At 42.2% G+C, this 12,993-nt stretch overlaps 1 non-coding gene across 1 annotated transcript; it reads left to right on the top strand.

Annotated features, from left to right (window-relative positions):
* The first annotated feature begins 7,633 nt into the window (after positions 1–7,633).
* trnac-aca (transfer RNA cysteine (anticodon ACA)) lies at positions 7,634–7,706 on the top strand. The gene has a single exon. It is a non-coding gene; the product is annotated as a tRNA-Cys (tRNA).
* Positions 7,707–12,993: the final 5,287 nt, after the last annotated feature.

The raw sequence follows: 12,993 nt of genomic DNA, 5'->3' as shown, positions 1-12,993 counted from the left end.
CGGGGCTGGGACTCCACACTCACCTGTAGTACATTCCGTTGACATGGAGCAAGGAGCATTGTGATATCAGATTGGGACCTCCAACTTATATGGAGCAGCTTCTGTTGGCATAAAGCAGGGGGCACTGTGGCAGCAGGCTGGAAGTTCCAACCTCCCCTGGAGCAGATTGTATTGATAAGCAGCACGGAGCAATGAGACATCAAGTTGGGAGAAAGAATACTCAGTTATTTTAATCTGAATTAAATTAGTATTTAGCAGGAACCTTGTTTGTAGATTCAGTGAATACCTGTCCCAAGGAAATCTCCCAAAAATATGGGAAAATGTGGGAAAGATACAGCTCGTGGAGGAGAATCTGTGCAGAAAGAAATGCAGGCAATATTTTCTTTTTCTGACTTTTATCATAAGACTGACTGCGTATTCGTTTAAATTGCAGCAAGTGATTTTCAGCTCGTGTCATGAAATTACATTTCCTGAAAACGCACGCACGTCATTCCAGCAAACTAAACTTCAAATAATTAACGGTATATAACCAGCTCAAAGGGGGAGGACCGAGTTTGGTGCTGGAGGGTTGTTTTTCAGACTGGAGTCCCGTGACCAGTGGAGTGCTACAAGGATCGGTGTTGGGTCCTCTACTTTTTGTTATTTATTTGGAGGTGTAGTGGACAGCAAAGAGAGTTACCACAGATTAGAACAGGATCTTGACCAGTTCGGCCAATCGGCTGAGAAGTGGTAGATGGAGTTTAATTCAGATAAATGTGAGGTGCTGCATTTTGGGAAAGCAAATCATAAAGGGACTTCAACACTTAATGGTAATGTCCGAGGGAGTGTTACTGAACAAAGAGACCTTGGAGTGCAGGTTCATAGAATTCTGATATTTGAAATTTAACTTGAAAGTGGAGTCGCAGGTAGATAGAATAGTGAAGAAGGCGTTTAGTACGCTTTCCTTTATTGGTCAGAGTATTGAATACATGAGTTGGGTGGTAATGTTGCGGCTGTACAAGACATTGGTTAGGCCACTGTTGGAATATTGCGTGCTTATCTGGTCTCCTTCCCATCGGAAAGAAGTTACGAAATTTGAAAGAGTTCAGAAAACAAATATGAGGATTTTGCCAGGGTTGGAGGATTTGCAATATAGGGAGAGGCTTAACAGGCTGGGGCTGTTTTCCCTGGAGCGTCGGAGGCTGAGGGGTGACTTATTAGAGGTTTTCAAAATTATGAGGGTCAAAGATAGGATAAATAGAAAAAAAGCTTTTCCCTGGGGTCTGGGAAAATTAGAGTGTATAGTTTTAAGGTGAAAGGGGAAAGATATAAATGAGACCGACGGGGCAACGTTATCACACAGAGAGTGATAAGAGTATGGAATGTGCTGCCAAAGGAAGTGGTGGAGGGTGGTACAATTGCAATATTTAAGAGGCATTTGGATGGATATACGAAGAGAAAGGGTTTGGAGGGATATGGGCGGGGTGATGGCAGATGGGACTAGATTGGGTTGGGATATCTGATCAAAATGGACGAGTAGGACCAAAGAGTCTGTTTCCATGCTGTACAGCTCTCTGACTCTCTGACTCTATTTGATGTTGCCATTATGCTTGAGTTTATCTTGATTTATGGAGGAAAAGCAGGAAACTGATGTTGAAATTTACAGAATCAGCGATGATCCCATTGAATGGCTGAATAGACAAGAGGCGGAATGGAAGCTTCATCATGACAGATATGTTTTCATTATGGATCGCGCTCAAACACGAAGTGGGGAGGATTGGACTGAAGCAGTGGTGGTGATTTTCTTTCCTGGTTACATTTTGAATATGACTGCTATTTCTCCTGTCCATCTTAACATCACCACTCTGAAGCATGAAAGCATGAAGAACACGTGGGACAAGTGGCGCAAAGTCTAACGTGCCTGACTCCAGATCTGAACATTGTAGGTTTCACTCCTCTCTAGCTCGAGGTTAACGCAGGTATTTATTACACTTACAACCTAATCTTCCTCATTGTTCTGAAGCCGAGATGAAGTTTGAGCTCCTGATATGCAGACACGAGAATCTCTTTCACGTCCAGGAGAACATCACAGTCAATGTCGCAGCGTCATCACAAGTGAGGAAGACCAAATAGTCCCATACACTGCGAATCGGCACTTTTCAATTTCACAGAGCCATCGACCCAAACGCTGCGGCTCCTCGAAATGGCAAGGAAACAAAATAAATATCTCAGTCTCATGTTGGTTCATGGAATGCCGAGGCCCCTTCTCCTACTTTAAAAGGCTGGAACATTGACTCTGATGTTCGTGGAGACATTGATTGATTCGAAGCATTGAAAGGAATCCTATCACAGACGCCTATGCTGTTAATGCTGAACAAAACAGCCCTTACTGGGAATTGAACACGGGCTGCAGTGGTAAAAGTGCCAATTCAGAACCACGACACGACCAGGGACGAGTACAGCGGTCAGACGCACGTCGAGTGACAGCTCTCAAATATGTTGGACACGTTGTTTGCAGAAACAACCGCTTCACTGTCCACATTCCAATTTCCATCTCTTTGCCTTGTATGACTTAGCATGATAAATACAGACTGAATACCTCAGAAGGTTGTGTTGATTTCATCACAATGAGTTGCAGATTTATCCACCACCACTGGTGGATAAAGTTTTTACTGCTTATACACTGAAAACTTTCTGTATCTTACATTTAGTCTACGCCACATGGCATTTGACCGAGAGATACCATTTCTTTCAGGCTAATATGCCTTCATCTCTCATTGTTTCGCACAATTCAATCATGTTTCCTCACAATCTCCTCTTCTCCATTGAAATTAGATCAGAGAAACTGATCGTTTCCAAAAAAAAAACACCCTTTGCTGAATACTGCATTGTGTCCTTTTCCTGAGCATGATGTTCTAGTGATCTCCGGTACCTGTCAGTAAAAATTGCTACATGAGCATTGATCTCACAACAGCAGTATGTAAATGGATCGACTGATTTTAAGGTCCTAATTGTGGGATTGGGTCACGTTCGCCCAACAACATTGGCTGCAGCTGCACAGACTGAACAATGTCAATGCGAGTACTTGATTGCCAAATGCCTCAGGGAAATTGGAGGAGCGACCTAAAGCAGGGTTACTGATCGTGGGATGGGGAGAAAGCTCCCAGAATTGGTGGGTATGAATCCTGAGACATAGACAGCAGAGATGTGAAAGGGCGAGGGTTTGAAGGAGCAAAATCATCACCTCGACGAATATTTTCATGTCAAAAAAGATTGATTCGCTCCTGCTTTTGTTAAGCATGTCTTACTCTGCATAAAACGGTAACAAGTGACAATACTGGAAGTCAAATTGGAGATGATCTTTCTGCTGCCACTACGCAAAGTGCTAACTTTGCACGATACCGGCACCACATGGAATTGCATGATGCAAAAAGCAGCAAAGATAGTGGCAGATGATATGTTAGGAACAGGACTACATGAACAGTAGTAATACTTGACAAACAGTGACTGAGACTGCAAAATCATGGTGGGCTGAATGGTTAACTTTGGTATCTCCAGAGCCGATGGATATTTCATCACTTAGTTTGTTGAAGGCGAAGATTGATATAGTTCTCCAGAAAATGAAAGCGTCAGGGAATAATGCAGGGAATTGCTGGAATGTATTTCTGCAAAAGAAATGTAGTTTACCTTCGGTTTCTTAACCAATTTCGTCATGCAAGCAAGTGACCACTGCTGTGGAATATCATATATTGCCAGGTTTCAAGCCTGGAATACGAAAAACTGTATGGTGCAACAGCGAAGATCAAACTGGAAATGGGGATGGGGATGAGCCAGCAGATATGGGTTCAGTAATGAAATCAGTGAGTGTGAAGTATCTCGCTGAAAGTATAGAGTGAATTGAAATGCCAGGAACTGGGAGTTCCAACATTGCGTGGAGCAGATTCTATTGACGTGGTTTACGTCGCATCAGACTGGGAGCTCCAACGTGAACTGCAGCAGCCTCCATTGACACGAAGCTGGGAGCATTGGGACATCAAGCCGGTAGTTCCAACTTTACTGGGAGCAGCTTCTATTGACATCTGCACAGAGAGAAACGGAGGTAATGTTTTCGCTCTCTGACCTTTCTCATATGGCTAACTCTGCTCTGGCAGGAAGGGTTTTTTTTTGCTCATTTCATTTTATCGAATTTCTTGCAAACTCGCACAGGTCGTTAAAGTACTTTCAAACTTCGAAAATTAGCTTGAATGTGATGTTGTGATGAGGCATTAGTTTATCAAAAGTGATGGAGCAAAATCAGTGAAGTGAATTTGAAATTCATCAGATGAGCGGAGGTACCATTGAATGGCTGAGTAGACACAAAGTGAACGGAAGTTTCATGAAGATGAATGTCTTTTCGTTACAAAACCTCCCACTGCGCAATGAGTGGATGATTGGAATGAAGCAGTAACAGTGGTTATGTTTCCTCTTGTGAACATGAGTACGATTGGTCATGTCCGTGTTTAGATCACAACTCTGCAGAATACCAACCTCAAGCACGCGCAAGCGCAGTGTCACAATGGATAATGCGCTTGGTTACGGTCCAAACATCGTAGTTAAGGTTTCGACTTGGTTCAACAGCAAGACTGGCAGGTTTCAAATTCACATACAAGCTAATCTCCCGCACAATGTAGCACATACAACGGGCCAATGGCACAATGGATAACATGCCTAACGACAGATCTGCTGAGTGGAGTTTCGATTCCAACCTGGCTTGCGGGCAGCGCTGACTTTATTGCACTGAAAACTGACTGTTCTGAAGCCCAATTGAGGTTTGCCCCTTGAACTGCAGGGTCAAGAGTCCTTTCATTAAATGTCCCTGCTAACGTCAGAGTCAATATCCCAGAGTTATCACTGGAGGGGAAGCTGAATTCGTCACTCACGCTGCCCTTTACACCTGTCAACCTTCCGAGGTTCACTGTGGCACCTGCGATTGTGAAGGAAACAAGACACAGAGCCAAGTCTCAGCTTTGACAATTTTGGGAAAATCGTCCGGAATCAGAATCAGAGGAGAATGGAGAGTGAACTGTTTGAATGAGCAGAGACTGCTGAGGCACCGTCCCCCTTCTTTAAGAGACTGGGATATCGTCTCTCATTTCTTGATGTCATTAATTGATCCGAGGTACTAAAAACACTCCACTTGCAGGTGGTCTGCTTTTGCTGATGTCGTTGTCAGAATCGAAACAAACCCCAACTCCCGGACTCAGAATCAAAGCCGGGTCACAGCGAAGGATGCAAAAAAAATGGAACTGCTCGCCACCACGGACAGCTACACGAATACCACGTATGTGTAGAATGACAGCCCTCAAGGTCGTTGTACATGGTTTCGTCAGATGCAATCGCTTAACTATCTTTATTCATTTTCATCACTTGCCCTTGTTTGCATACACAACTCAAGTTCAGATCCGTGTATTTCTGAAGGTGATGTGGGTTCGCCTCTGTGCATCTCTTCATAGAGTGAATCCAGATTCAACCATGCTCTTGCTGATGAGATTTTTCTGCATATCTCCCCAACCCTTTCCACCTCTTAACTTCAGTCTATGCCCCTTTTGATCGGTCAAGAGGAAACGTTTCTTTTAGCTTGCATTGTCCATGTCGCTCATTACTTAGTACATATGAAACAAGTATCGTCACAGTTTCCTCTGCCTTAAGAAAACAACCCCAGTCAAAACAATCTGTTTTCATAACCTAAACTTTTCAACTTGGTCAATTTCTGCACGGTTTCTAGTGCGATCACATGACTACTGTAATGTGAGATGCAGAACTGCACGCAATATTTCGGGGGAACCGAATGAACAAATGAAATAAACGACTGGAGAAAGCCACAGAAACCTGTCGTTTCCAATAAAACAGCTTTTGCTCAATCCTGCGTTGTGCACTTATCCTGAGCCCGATACTCCAGTAATCTCTTGTCCGTGTCAGTAAAAGCTGCTCCACAAGGATTATTTATAGAACAGCTGCATCTAAATGGATTGAATTGCTTGAAGATGTCGACCATGGGATTGAGCACTTTCACCCAAAACAGTGACCGCAGCAGTACAGAATGAACAGTGTAAATGTGAGTATTATATTGTGCAGTACCTCAGTGAAATGGGAGGGTGGATGTTTTGGCGAGTTAGTTCTTGTGGGAGGGAGAGATTTCTCCGATAAAGGGTGGTTATGATATGTGCAACGCAAAGATGTGAGACAGCGGGTGTTTGAAGAAGGAAACTGATCAGCACGAAGAATATTTTTATGTAAAAAAAAAGATTGATTTTCACAGCGTTAGCTAAGCACATATTACATGGAGTAAAATGGGAAAAATTCCGATTGGTGTCACAGTGATTCGAGTAGAACTTGCTGTGTTGACAATGCCAAGGAAGAACCATTTCATGATCCTGGCGCCACATGGAAAAGCACGATGCAAAAAGCAATAAGGATCGTGGCAGAGGTTATGCCAGGAACAGAACCACTCGCACAAAGGAATACTAGTCAAACAGTGACTGAGATGTGGGAACTCAGATTCGGTTGAATCTTTAGCTTCTATGTCCCGAGAGACTGTAGAGTTTGCAACACTGAGGTTGTCGGAGATCACGTTTGCGAGATATCTACAAAACTTCAAAGGGTCATGGGATACTGCAGGGTATTGCTGAAATGTATTTCTCAATAACACTGTATTTTAACATCGGTTACTTCACCAATTTCCTCACTCATTGATGTGATCATGTCATGGCATATCATATCATATCATCCCAGTTCAAGGGCGTGGAATCAGAGAATTTGAGTCGCACTGCACCCAATGCGAATTGGAAATTGTGATGGCGTTGAGCGCAAGCATGTGGATGCGAAAATTCAATTGGTCAGCGGAATGCCATTCTCTGATGATACAAAGACACGTGAAGTATCGAGGATAAAAGCTCCCGCCTTAACGACAGCGGCTTCAATTCCCACGCATCAAGAAGCAGTGGGACATCAGGCTGGGAGCTCCAATTTCACCTGCAAGAACTTGTATTGACATGGAACAGGGAACATTGGGACAACAGCTGGGCGAAAAGATAGTCAGCTATTTTAATCTTGAGTGAAGTAGTTTTCAGCAGGATACTTGTTTGTGGATTGGGGGAATATCTGCAACTGGGAAAGTCTAAATTATAATGAAGAATTCTTCAAAGCGTCAATTCTTGGAGAAACATCTGTGCAGAGAGAAGCAGAGGAATATTGTATGTCATCTGCCCGTCCTTATATGGTTGACTTTGCACTGGATTAATTTCCATGAAGGGATTTTTTTGCTCGGTTCACAGTATTCACTTTCCTGCACACTCGCAAAGGTCGTTACTGTAATCGCAATCCCTGAAAGTTAACTGGTATATACAATGTGGTGATTAGGCTCACGTTCACCTCAGTCATGCTGAAGAAGTAGATTCGAAATTCATCAGATCAGCATTGACTGACTGAGCAGACAGAGTGTGAATGGAAGCTTCATGAGGACATTTTTTGGAAAATTCGCTGCTTTGAAAGGTGAAGAAGATTGGACTGAAGCAGTGACAATGATTATCTTTTTCGCTTTTTCAACTGGTGAACATGACTGCTATTAACCATGTACGTGTTAACATCATGGCTCTTAAGATCAGCTGTAGGCATCGGGCCAGTGGCGCAATGGATAACGCGGCTGACTACAGATCAGGAGATTGTAGGTTCGAATCCTACCTGGCTCGGGGATAGTGCAAACTTATAATAAGCATAAAAACCGATTTTTTCGAAGCCAAAATAAGGTATGAGTTCCTCATCGACAGGACCGAGAATGCCTTCATTAAATGTCCCCGAGAACATGAGAGTCAATGTTCCAGCGTCATCACAGGAGGGAAGCCGAATAGTCGTACACGTTGCTCATGGCACCTTTCCATTTCATAAAGACACCGATCGAATAACTGTTGCTCCCGAGAATGCTCGGCTTTGAGAACTTTTCGAAACTCTTTGGCCAGTGGAATCAGAGAAGAATGAAGGGTTAACTGTCCAAATGATCTTGAAAGAGAGTCAGTTCCAGACTCTACCACCTGCTGACTGATATTTTTTTCCTACCAGTCTATTCAAAGCTTTCTCCATCTTATCTGAAATCTACAAACCCTGGTGATCGATCAAGAGCAAATGTGTCCTTCAATCTGTCATTCCATGCTCCTCATTATTTCGTACACGTCGATCATGTCTCCTCACAATCAGCTCTGCTCTGAGAAAAACAACCCCCGTTTTTCCTAGGCCACACCACTCAAAACATTCTTATGCAGGCAATCCAGATCGTAACGTCGTTATTTGTTTTGGTGAATATATAGTAAAATTTACTCGGAATACTTTAGCTAGGTTGACTGCAAGTTTTTAAAACAGAGAGATAATTATTCACAATATTAAGGGATGAAACACAGTGAACAGAATATAGAATACCCACAGAACTCGGCTACCCAAAATAGACTTAATTATGCTTTTCCAAAAATACACAACAGTCCTGATAATTAAACCCCATAAACACAGAGGAAACATGAAACAGGTTTACAGGTCGAAATTAGAGGGGCAGAAGAAGACAGACACGCACATCACTGGCATCGATAGGCACCTGGAAAGCCTTCGTGTAATTAGATGTTGATGATACTTTAGCAATGGTTAACAAAGTATTTAGGTTGTCAAATACATTTTGAAAGTCTTGTGTTCACTGAAATTTCTTGCCTGTTTTTAACAATTCGGTGAGTAGAACAGTTCCATTGCTAACATTCAGCACAAACTTTCAGTAAAAGCCACTCAATCCGGGGAACCGTAGTACTGCTCTTTTCGTCAACAATGTGTAAAAGTCCCCTGTAACTTACGATTTCGCATCCCGTGGGGGTATGTGTCCGTCTTCAATGAAGGTGACTTTGGCTTTGGCAGATTCACTTTCAGCTAGGTTTACAAACCGGTTTGACTTCCGAATTCGATCAAACAAGCCCGATAAATGCTGTAAATATCCAATCCATGAGAGACTCTTAGTCACCAGGCACAATATACACCAATCAGTTGGGTATTCGGCAATTACCCTGTCAGTTAACCTCTGAAATGTGGCTGAAGTGTTTTCTGTACAAACGGCATTAGTTTAAATTTCTTCAAGCCAGTTGGCGTTACAAAATTGCCTTTGATCTTTCTGACAAAGTTCACTGCCAGTAACCTTTGAGGAAGTCCAACTTGGAAATGCAAGTTGCTCCTCCAATCTTTTCCACACAGTCTTCCAGCTGCATATATGTATATGAATCAGTCTTTCTAACAACATTGATTTTGTGATAGTCCACACATAACTGTTGGGTCTTTTCTGGCTTTGGCACCATGATGGTGGGTGAACTCCATTCATTGAGACTCACTTCGGTTATGCAGTTTTGGAGCACACGTGACATCTCCTTATGAACTTGTACAACTTTAGAGGGTTATTCCTGCAAGGATGTTACAAAGTCAGAACAACATCTCCTATATTTACATCATCTACTATTAGATTATTAATACCCAGGATATTTCAGCAGATCTCCCCATGCAAGAGTAATAACTTTCGATTTTCTTCTGGAAGATAACTGAATAACTTTACCAATATTGGACAACTTTTGCATTGTCCAATTTTATTTCAGGAACGTCCAATGCAGAATTCCATGACATTGGTTCTTCCCAGTGTGTCGTAGTCAATAACACATTCTCCTCTTGTGTTCGTTCTCTGCCAAAATACCGTTAGAGCATAATCCCATCGCACATCCTATGAGATTCCTTCATGCCTGGAGTCGCTATCAAGTAGCTAACCTCACTCAATTTCCTCTCAATTAAATAAGATCTTCTAAACCTTACTTTAAAGTTTCACTGATTAATGAAATTTAAATAAATACATTATTCCGAGGGGCAAAATTGTGATTTTTTGATTTCTCATACACTTCCTGCTTCACCATTTGCTGCGATACTTTTAAATACTGTCCTGACAACTCCCCAACATGATTTAGTCCAACTCTAAAATTTGACACATCGTCCAAATGCGTGGTATCTCTAATCTGACTTACTAATTTTGCCTTAATAAATTTTAATGGTCCTCTTGCTTTATGCCCGCAATTGGTTTCAGACGGACTTAGTTTGGTGGATTCTTTTGGTACATCTTAGATCGCAAACAGCACTGATGCAACTCCCTTATGAAAATAATCTGGCTCCTCCGAACCATAAAACCTCAAAATAGTCTTTAATAATTGACGTCACCTTTCCAGTGCACCCTGTGATTCTTGATGGTACACAGTAGATTTGAATCGTTTTATTTCCAAGCTATCTATATATTCCTTGAAAAGTTCAGATGTGAAGTTTGACCCTTGAGCTCATTGTATCTCTGATGGCAGTCTTAATCTCATTTGTCAAAAAATCGTACCTCTTCCACAGACCTTTTAGATGTCATATTGCACGATTGAACAACATTTGGAAATCTCGTCAATACATCCATTACTGTTAATTAATACTTATTCCCATCGCTTATTGGATGTAGGGAACCTACACAATGAATGAAGCCACTTAAGAAAGATTCCTCGAACACTGGAATAGGTATTAAAGGTGCAGGATTTGCTATTTCCCAAGGTTTTCCTATTAGCCGAAATGTATGACACGTCTGGCAAAATTCAAATGCATTCCCCTGCAATCCAGGCCAGTAAAAATGTCTTTGTATTTTAGCCTCCGTTTTCCTCACGCCGAAGTAACCTCCAATTTGTGGCACATGCGGTACTCGCAGCACCATTTTTCTGTACCCTACAGGAAAAAAATTCTGCCCATTTCTCACTTGCTTGAATATGTGTTGCTCTCCATTTCCTCCTTAACATATATTTGCTACGTAATATCACACGGGGATGCATTCACTCTCCTTCCAGGTACAGGTCTTCTGATCCAACTGCTTTAATTTTTCATCTTTCTGCTGTACGTCAGCAGCACAGCAGAGCTGAATATACTTGCATTTTAAACGCTTGTCCCCTGCTGTGTCCCACTGATCTGATTTTAAAAATATTTGTAATCATATTTCAGCTTCCTTATTCCTGCCTTTTGATTTCTCCTGCTTCAGCTTGTGACTCTGTGATCGCGTTAAGACACAATCTGGGAAAATTCATTGATAAACTTCCTGCATTGCTGCACTTGCCTGCATCTCGACTGGTTTTTCAACTGGATTAGGCAGCACGCTTACCGGTGATTGAGCTACATCATTTGCAAGCACAAATTGTGTTCTTGGAGCTGAGAGCTTTTCTAGAACTCCCATCACAAATTTTCCACTCTTTTTTGCCCACTCTCGCCTCACTGTACATAACTGAGCAATTTTTCGTCCCACCATGAATTCCTGTACACATAGTGCTTCAGGTCTACATATTTTCCCCTCCTTCTGCATCACAGACAGGCACGATCCTGTGTCCCTGAATATTGTTATCTCTCTATCTGTTGCTCCTGGCCAATGTAAATAAACTTTACCTTTGCAGGTATATTTTCAAAGCAGATCTGGCACTTCCCCCTTTCCAACCTCTGATCGGCTTGTGCACTCTGATGCAGCTTTCCACCCTCCACTGTGCTTTCTATTGCCATGCCAACAAAACATCCAGACTTGTTTCGTTTTCCTACATCTGACTTTCCATTGCTTTCCCTAGTTCTCCAAAACTGATTTCATGTGGCCTACTTTGTTGTAATGAAATCCCCAGATCTTGTTCCTTTCAAGAGTTCCCTATTTCCCCTGTGATAAGTTATCCTAATGACCTTCACAGAGATTTAACTTTCCCCTTCCACGTGAGGATTTCTCTTTGCCCCAATTTCGATCCCTCAGTCTTAAAATGATTCTGGAAACCCATCCTTGTTTTATTGACCACTAGTGGGCGGCAGGGTGGCACAGTGGTTAGCACTGCTGCCTCACAGCGCCAGAGACCCGGGTTAAATTCCCGCCTCAGGCGACTGACTGTGTGGAGTTTGCACGTTCTCCCCATGTCTGCGTGGGTTTCCTCCGGGTGCTCCGGTTTCCTCCCACAGTCCAAAGATGTGCAGGTCAGGTGAATTGGGCATGCTAAATTGCCCGTAGTGTCAGATAAGGGGTAAATGTAGGGGAATGGGTGGGTTGCGCTTCGGCGGGGCGGTGTGGACTTGTTGGGCCGAAGGGCCTGTTTCCATACTGTAAGTAATCTAATCTAATCTAATCTAATCTAATCTAATCTAATAACAATCAGCCATTTCAGCTGCTAACATTGCCATTTGAACAATAGGCTCTTCCAGATTAAGCTTATCTTCAGCCTTTCTCTCCAGCCTTTTAAGGTGAATTCCTTTAATAATTGCCAATTTCTGAAGTTCAAACCCTGTCTCCCTTTCTCTCTGTTCTGCTGCTTTCTCTTCTTCCCTCTCTCTACTTCGAATCGTATCTGAAACTGCTTCAAATCTGGTGTCTTTTCCTTATCTCTCGCGTCTAACTGAAGCTGCTTCATTTTCAAATAAATTTTAACCATCTCTACAGATTGTATGGATTTTCTAGCTTAGTTAAATTCTGAGCTACTGCGGGAATGATCTCTCCTTTCATCACAGAAAGAGGCAAATACAACCCCAGCATGTCTGCTAATTCCTTAAGCCATGCCTGAATTATTTAATGTAAGATTACCAACTTTACATCATCCATAGCCATACAACTCTTTGTACCTAAATGAAACATTGCTTTCCCAAGCATTGTCTACCCCAATCCAAATCAACACCCGAAATAAAGACGCAAGCACCTATCAGTTATTCTTTTAATGCATCAACTACCTCCCAATTTGTTATGGACGAGGTTGCACCATTCAAAATGTTATTAAGCAGACAACCCTGACCGTAACGTTATATTTTTTTCGTTAAGTGTATACTGAAAATTTCTCGAGGAAGCTAGTTGCAAAAATTATTAACATAATGACGGATTGAAAAACAAAAACCAGAATACAGAATACCCACAGAACTTAGTCTATACAAAGTAGACTTACTTATGCT

Source organism: Chiloscyllium plagiosum, unplaced genomic scaffold, assembly GCF_037043375.1.
Source record: "Chiloscyllium plagiosum isolate Xiang-an unplaced genomic scaffold, Cpla_swu_hap1 HiC_scaffold_50, whole genome shotgun sequence".
Taxonomy (NCBI): Eukaryota; Metazoa; Chordata; class Chondrichthyes; order Orectolobiformes; family Hemiscylliidae; genus Chiloscyllium; species Chiloscyllium plagiosum.
Note: the sequence above shows the minus strand (reverse complement) of the source record. Positions and strands in the feature narration are given on the sequence as shown.